This window comes from Convolutriloba macropyga, unplaced genomic scaffold, assembly GCF_964194025.1.
Source record: "Convolutriloba macropyga unplaced genomic scaffold, txConMacr16.3 SCAFFOLD_6435, whole genome shotgun sequence".
In the NCBI taxonomy this organism is placed as follows: Eukaryota; Metazoa; Xenacoelomorpha; order Acoela; family Convolutidae; genus Convolutriloba; species Convolutriloba macropyga.
The window spans coordinates 3582-11862 of record NW_027449951.1 but is presented as its reverse complement, the minus strand read 5'-3'; the positions used below and the strand labels follow the sequence as shown (position 1 = coordinate 11862).

At 42.3% G+C, this 8281-nt stretch overlaps 2 pseudogenes; both read right to left on the bottom strand.

Annotated features, from left to right (window-relative positions):
* On the bottom strand, positions 1 to 2876 carry LOC142355502 (large subunit ribosomal RNA; annotated as a pseudogene; the record flags this gene model as incomplete).
* A 1682-nt stretch (positions 2877 to 4558) lies between these two features.
* Positions 4559 to 4709, bottom strand: LOC142355501 (5.8S ribosomal RNA; annotated as a pseudogene).
* Between the last annotated feature and the right edge of the window lie 3572 nt (positions 4710 to 8281).

The window sequence follows — 8281 nt, the reverse complement described above, 5'->3', positions numbered from 1 at the left end:
CTTTCGCAGTCTGTAATCATACTGAAAATCTAGTTCAAGCTGACATTTGCCTTTTTGCTCTACGTGAGGTTTCTGTCCCCACTGAGTCAGCCTTAGGACACCTGCGTTATCATTTTACAGATGTACCGCCCCAGTCAAACTCCCAACCTGACCCTGTCTCCAGGTGGGTTCAATCTAACTACTCCGATGCCAGGCATGGTGCAGTTTTGCGATTTTTCGCTTTAATTAGGCCATTTTATTCAAATGTGCCTTTACTTTTGACTGGATTAGTAAAGTGACACCGAAAGTAGTGGTATTTCACTGACGAAAACCGAAGTTTTCTCCCACTTATTCTACACCTTTCGAGCCACTTCACAAAGTCAGACTAGAGTCAAGGCTCAACAGGGTCTTCTTTCCCCACTGATTTAGCTTTGCCCGTTCCCAAAGCTGTGGTTTCGCTGGATAGTAGATAGGGACAGTAGGAATCTCGTTAATCCATTCATGCGCGTCACTAATTAGATGACGAGGCATTTGGCTACCTTAAGAGAGTCATAGTTACTCCCGCCGTTTACCCGCGCTTATTTGAATTTCTTCACTTTGACATTCAGAGCACTGGGCAGAAATCACATTGCGTCAACACCGTTTCACCAGCCATCGCAATGCTTTGTTTTAATTAAACAGTCGGATTCCCCTTGTCCGAACCAGTTCAGAGTTCGAGTGTTTTTTGTGCAACAGAATAGACCTAAAGCATATCAGCTAGCAGTCAAACCAAACGCCAACAACCCGAAGGCCATCGCACGCTTTAGCAGACCGAAGCGTCAAACTAAAGGCTTGTTACACCCACTCCTCAGAGCCAATCCTTCTTCCGAAGGTACGGATCTATTTTGCCGACTTCCCTTATCTACACTGTTCCAAGACCAGAGGCTTTTCACCTTGGGGACCTGATGCGGTAATCGGTACGATTCACTCTCCTGACATCTGCTAAGCCAAACTTTTATGTGCCACCAGGAACAATTGGGACACAGCAAATGCTGCTGTGCTCTTGCACGCTTCGAGCCTTATCTCTGATTGAATCAATTCCAAGGACTCTACAACGTGTTATAAAAGAAAAGATAACTCTTCCCCAAGGTCCCAATGACAAAGTTCGACCTCAATGACGTTGCCGTCTCAATGCCAGGAGAGTAAGTTCGGGAATTTTAACCCGATGCTCTTTCGAGACTCAGCAGTTTTCAAGAAACCACTATTCAAGACTTTGGCATTAGCCTGTCTTTTAGAATCGACTAACTCATGTGCAAACGCTGTTCACATGAAAGCCTTTCCCGCTTCAGTCCTCAAAGTTCTCATTTGAGTACTTGCTACTTCCACCAAGATCTGCTCCATTGATCGCTTCGCGCATACACTTGCGTGCATACTTTAGCGCAATCAATGTGTCCTCCTACACATGAATATCATTTTTTGAGCTGGTGAGGCTCTTTTTCTCTAATCTAACTTGCGTTAGATATTGATATTCATGGTTGGGTATAGGCCACGAGCTCTAGTGCCATCCATTTTCAGGGCTGATTGATTCGGCAGGTGAGTTGTTACACACTCCTTAGCGGATTTCAACTTCCATGACCACCGTCCTGCTGTCAGTATCAATCAACACCTTTTGTGGTGACTCATGAGCAAGTAGTTAGGCGCCTTAACCCAACTTTTGGTTCATCCCACATCGCCGGTTCTGCTTACCAAAAGCGGCCCACAAAAAGCTTGCATTCATAGTCCAAGTGCAATTAAGTCACAAGGACATCTCACCGATTTATAGTTTGAGAATAGGTGAAGGAAAAATTTTCCCCCATTCCTCTAATCATTCGCTTTAACCGATGAAATTGCTTTGCGAAGATTTTTCAATCTTGCTCAAGCTTTTGCTATCCTGAGGGAAACTTCGGAGGAAACCAGCTACTAGATGGTTTCGATTAGTCTTTCGCCCCTATGCTCAGGTCAGACGATCGATTTGCACGTCAGAAACCGCTTCGGGCTTCCACCATGGTTTCCCGTGGCTTCGCCCTGCCCAAGCATAGATCACCATCTTTCGGGTCGTGTGCTACTTGCTCTGGATCAGTCATGCAATAAGAGCAAAACCGTCCGTGGTTGCGGGACACCGAATCGGCGCCCTCACCACACAAAGTAGTGCAATTCATAAAAATTACACTGTTCACTTTCATTCGCGTGTGCGCTTTCAATGAGCGACAACACTTGCAAGCAACTCACACTCCTTGGTCCGTGTTTCAAGACGGGCTGTAGAGAGCATTGAATAGGAAGTTGAGGTCAGACAGGCAATCAAGATCAATTTATCTCATTTTGTTTAGAATCAACAAGAAGAATTCCGAGGAAAACTTCTGCTCGATTCATTAACAAGATTTGCCAAAAGACGACAACTACACTACTCGGTAGCCGAGAATATAATATCAAGGCATTGAGTATGGTAACGCTCACTCCAGTTCCCCTTCAACAGTTTCACGTACTTTTCACTCTCTCTTCAGAGTGCTTTTCAACTTTCCCTCACGGTACTTGTTTACTATCGGTCTCGCTTTATAATTAGCTTTTGGAGAGACATATCTCCAGCTTCGAGTTGCACTTTCAAACAACTCTACTCATAGGAATGAGCCATTATGACTGGTATCGAAAATGACCTTTACAGGATTTTTCACCTTCTTTGATGCTACTTTCCAGTAGACATCAGGACAAATTCACCAGTCTAGCATCAAACCATACCGGACACCGAGAAATGTTGCCATTTCTCTTCCCGATGAGCTTTTCCCTGTTCATTCGCCATTACTAAGGGATTCTCAGTTGATTTCTTTTCCTCCCCTTACTGATATGCTTAAGTTAAGGGGGTTCTCTCGCCCAATTCAGGTTATGTAGTTGATTGTCTCTTAATTGGTTCACTGACCAATATGAGACAGAAACCGATTCAGCAGTTTTGTTCGCTACTACTATCAAACACAGGTCGAAGTTTCCATTCAGTCATTAATTCCAACTTTCAAATGTTGTTGTTTCAGCTTTCGCTTACTAGAAGCAACATAATACTCGCTGCAATACAGACCTCGGGAAACCCTCACCGTGAATAAGGTTCACTCACATATTTCACTACATTTTGCGTGGGATTGGAGATGAGGCTACTCGTTCTTGCTCAGTACTAGGCTGAAAATTAACGAAACTTCGTTACAAACGTTCACATGTTGATGTTTCCGCTTTCGCGTACTCGAAACAACATAATACTAGTCTTTGTAATTTAGTTTCATAATTTCAACTGTTCTCATGCAGAATTTTTGCTCATTCTTATCCCAAATTTTGACCTGGCTACTAGTTACACTCCTTGTACTTATTGCAAATGACCACAAATTTCAACAGCTTTCACATGTTGCTGTTTCGGCTTTCGCTTACTACAGTCAACATAATACTCGTTGCAAAATAAGTGCTCGGCATCTGCAATTTTCCAAAGACGAAGTTTCGCCAGTTCAATTTTCGCTCGCCAATTATGGCTACTAATTCACACGGTACTGAGCTCAACAACATTAAATTTGTTCAGCAAGACTTTCACATGTTGATGTTTTGGCTTTCGCCTACTAGAAGCAACATAATACTCGTCTTGTTAGCTCATTCAATGAGAATAGCTTTTCCCGTTGAGAATTTTTTGCCTTCAATTGGCGTTGTAGTGAGTTTGGCTACTCAGATCACCAAATACTTGTGACAATTCGAACCAGAAATGTTTTCAATTTTCACATGCTGATGTTTCGGATTCAACCTACTAGAAGCAGCATAATACTTGTATTCAACAATTTTCTGTATCAAATCCCAGTTTTCTCTGGTGCATCTTTGCCAAACTATTCCAAACTGCCTGAGTCTGAATACCAATTACAGGTACTAGTAAATGCACGTTACTAAGGACTATATAGTTCTAGGTTACTGTACACAACGACGTTCACATGTTGATGTTTCAGCTGCCGCTTACTAGAAACAACATAATACTTATCGTGCATACCTTTCCATAACTTGTCCTTTTCAGATGCATTAGTTTCCCTTTGTCTTGGCTTCTACAGTCAGACTGGCTACTAGTAACAGCACAGTACTAATCACATATCGTTCTACAGTTTGCAGACAACTTTCACATGTTGATGTTTCAGCTTTCGCCTACTAGAAACAACATAATACTCGCTGTATACATTTGTAGTTCTCTATGTAACTTTCATGTGAAGAAGTTTCGCCAGTCTTTTGACTGTCTCAAATCTGAGTCATGCTTAGGCTACTAGTTGCTTCATAGTACTTATCGCCTCGAGATCATTGAACAAAACTTGATTTTCACATGTTGCTGTTTCAGCTTCCGCTTACTAGAAACAACATATACTAGTCTCATTAAGTTCCGTCTCTTTGCAATTTTCTTATGAAGAAAATTCGCCATCACAATGACTCCAGCAGTTCTTGATCAAGGAATGCAATCATTGATCAGAATGCTATTATTTGAATCGGTTCTGCTTTAAGTGTTCCAATTTTATTGGAAGCACCAACAATAGAACATCAATGTGTTCAATCGAGAGTTATATAACCCTGAATCGGACGCAGTCAACAGCCGAAGCCGAGACCGCCTTTGCGTTAGAGAGGTCGGTAAACAAATCTTGCGATTCATACCGAATTAACACATATAGCTGTGCTCCTCTTCGTAAAGCGAGCCAAGTGATCCCCTGTTGAAGGATGTATTTGGACCAATCTAGTAGCATTTGGTTTCCAACAAGCTCTCCCAAGTTAGCTTACTTATTGGGCTTTTTCAACCAATTCGGTTGGCTACAAGCATCATCAAAGTACTAGCCACAGTTTGATCGCAAAATTCTACGACTTTCACATGTTGATGTTTCGGCTTGCGCTTAGCCTACTATAAGCAACATAATACTAGTCATATCATAGAGCGTGATCAGCTTGTGACGTTCTCATGATGAAGTTTCACCAACAGTGTCTCACTTCGAGCTTAAATCCAGCTACTAGTAACTACACAGTACTGACTGCAACGATAACTTTTATCTATACCTTTCACATGCTGCGCTTTCGGCCAGGGCCTACTAACGTCAACATAATACTCGATATAAACTTTTGTTCATGATGCAGCTTCCCCATGCAGAAGTTTCGCCTTCAAATGCTCTCTTGGCCATATGACGTAAGAAAAGGTTACTAGTAACATCACAGTACTAGCCACAGTTTGATTGCAAAATTCTACGACTTTCACATGTTGATGTTTCGGCTTGCGCTTAGCCTACTAGAAGCAACATAATACTAGTCATATCATAGAGCGTGATCAGCTTGTGACGTTCTCATGATGAAGTTTCACCAACAGTGTCTCATTTCGAGCTTAAATCCAGCTACTAGTAACTACACAGTACTGACTGCAACGCTAACTTTTATCTATACCTTTCACATGCTGCGCTTTCGGCCAGGGCCTACTAACGTCAACATAATACTCGATATAAACTTTTGTTCATGATGCAGCTTCCCCATGCAGAAGTTTCGCCTTCAAATGCTCTCTTGGCCATATGACGTAACACAAGGTTACTAGTAACATCACAGTACTAGCCACAATTTGATCGCAAAATTCTACGACTTTCACATGTTGATGTTTCGGCTTGCGCTTAGCCTACTATAAGCAACATAATACTAGTCATATCATAGAGCGTGATCAGCTTGTGACGTTCTCATGATGAAGTTTCACCAACAGTGTCTCACTTCGAGCTTAAATCCAGCTACTAGTAACTACACAGTACTGACTGCAACGATAACTTTTATCTATACCTTTCACATGCTGCGCTTTCGGCCAGGGCCTACTAACGTCAACATAATACTCGATATAAACTTTTGTTCATGATGCAGCTTCCCCATGCAGAAGTTTCGCCTTCAAATGCTCTCTTGGCCATATGACGTAAGAAAAGGTTACTAGTAACATCACAGTACTAGCCACAGTTTGATTGCAAAATTCTACGACTTTCACATGTTGATGTTTCGGCTTGCGCTTAGCCTACTAGAAGCAACATAATACTAGTCATATCATAGAGCGTGATCAGCTTGTGACGTTCTCATGATGAAGTTTCACCAACAGTGTCTCATTTCGAGCTTAAATCCAGCTACTAGTAACTACACAGTACTGACTGCAACGCTAACTTTTATCTATACCTTTCACATGCTGCGCTTTCGGCCAGGGCCTACTAACGTCAACATAATACTCGATATAAACTTTTGTTCATGATGCAGCTTCCCCATGCAGAAGTTTCGCCTTCAAATGCTCTCTTGGCCATATGACGTAACACAAGGTTACTAGTAACATCACAGTACTAGCCACAATTTGATCGCAAAATTCTACGACTTTCACATGTTGATGTTTCGGCTTGCGCTTAGCCTACTAGAAGCAACATAATACTAGTCATATCATGGAGCGTGATCAGCTTGTGACGTTCTCATGATGAAGTTTCACCAACAGTGTCTCATTTCGAGCTTAAATCCAGCTACTAGTAACTACACAGTACTGACTGCAACGATAACTTTTATCTATACCTTTCACATGCTGCGCTTTCGGCCAGGGCCTACTAATGTCAACATAATACTCGATATAAACTTTTGTTCATGATGCAGCTTCCCCATGCAGAAGTTTCGCCTTCAAATGCTCTCTTGGCCATATGACGTAACACAAGGTTACTAGTAACATCACAGTACTAGCCACAATTTGATCGCAAAATTCTACGACTTTCACATGTTGATGTTTCGGCTTGCGCTTAGCCTACTAGAAGCAACATAATACTAGTCATATCATAGAGCTTGATCAGCTTGTGACATTCTCATGATGAAGTTTCACCAACAGTGTCTCATTTTGAGCTTAAATCCAGCTACTAGTAACTACACAGTACTGACTGCAACAATAACTTTTATCTATACCTTTCACATGCTGCGTTTTCGGCCAAGGCCTACTAACGTCAACATAATACTCGATATAAAATTTTGATCATGATGCAGCTTTCCCATGCAGAAGTTTCGCCTTCAAATGCTCTCTTGGCCATATGACGGAACACCAGGTTACTAGTAACATCACAGTACTAGCCACAGTTTGATTGCAAAATTCTACGACTTTCACATGTTGATGTTTCGGCTTGCGCTTAGCCTACTAGAAGCAACATAATACTAGTCATATCATAGAGCGTGATCAGCTTGTGACGTTCTCATGATGAAGTTTCACCAATAGTGTTTCATTCGAATTGGTTCTGCTTTAAGCTCTCCAATTGTTTTGGATGAACCAGTTTTGCCCTTCGAAGCCACTTTTGTGAGCTTTTGTGGGTCTTTACCAAGAGGATATACCTCAAGGCCTCTTTCAATTCCTTTAAGTTCTTTCAACTCCTTTACAGTTTCTAGGTTCACATAGCTGCAAACCTTATTTCTAGTTTTAAGTCTGGCCAACTTGGGGAGAGTTGGTGCAGACCGTGACCAATTCTAGTAGGATGCCACAACAAGAATGTGATCAACTTAGCTTGTCGATGAACCTGCCCCACATTCAAACAACTCTATCGCCTTTTCCTCGTATAGTTATATGCGAGGGCCTCTCATAGAGAGCGCTGTTAGCAACCTTTTCCACATAGACGATAAAGTTGTGAGTGTTTTGCACATGGCTGTTGTCATCACCACGTGACGAGTCAACTCAGCTTGACTCTCTACACTCCGACAAGCTTTGCACATACGCCTTTAGTTCAGTATGTGTCTTTAATCTGACTCCAGTGCCTCAAGCCGGAAAAATTGTCAGATTATGATCATTATCGGTTAGTCATCCCGATGCAAGATCGTATCGTACTGTCTTTGTCTACCTCCAGATTCCGAAGAACAGGAGGAGACTCTCCCAGACCTACATATCTGGGAGAATGTTCAGAGGGCGAGAAGCTGTGGATTACTCTCCCCTAAGAACTGACTAAACTTTACCCTCGTCCAAGGTAAGTTTATTTTAGCTAGCCTTCTATGTAAAGGATCTGAGGCTAAGCTGTGTTTTTTCGAGCCTTTGGCTCGGAGCAAGTTCAGTGGGCGCCCCGAGTAGCTCAACTCTTTCCCACTGAACAGCGCAACGCTCTGTCACTCGCTGGGATTTTTGCGTGTCGGTTCTAACCACGCGACTTGTGGACCTTTTTAGGCCTTTCTCATTCACAAGTCTATAGCTGGGCTTCTATAACCCAGCTTCTGAGATCTAGATAGCTGCAGTTCTGCTAGGCTGCTTTTGCTAACTAGTCTCCCTTTAAGCAGTCCCTTGCCA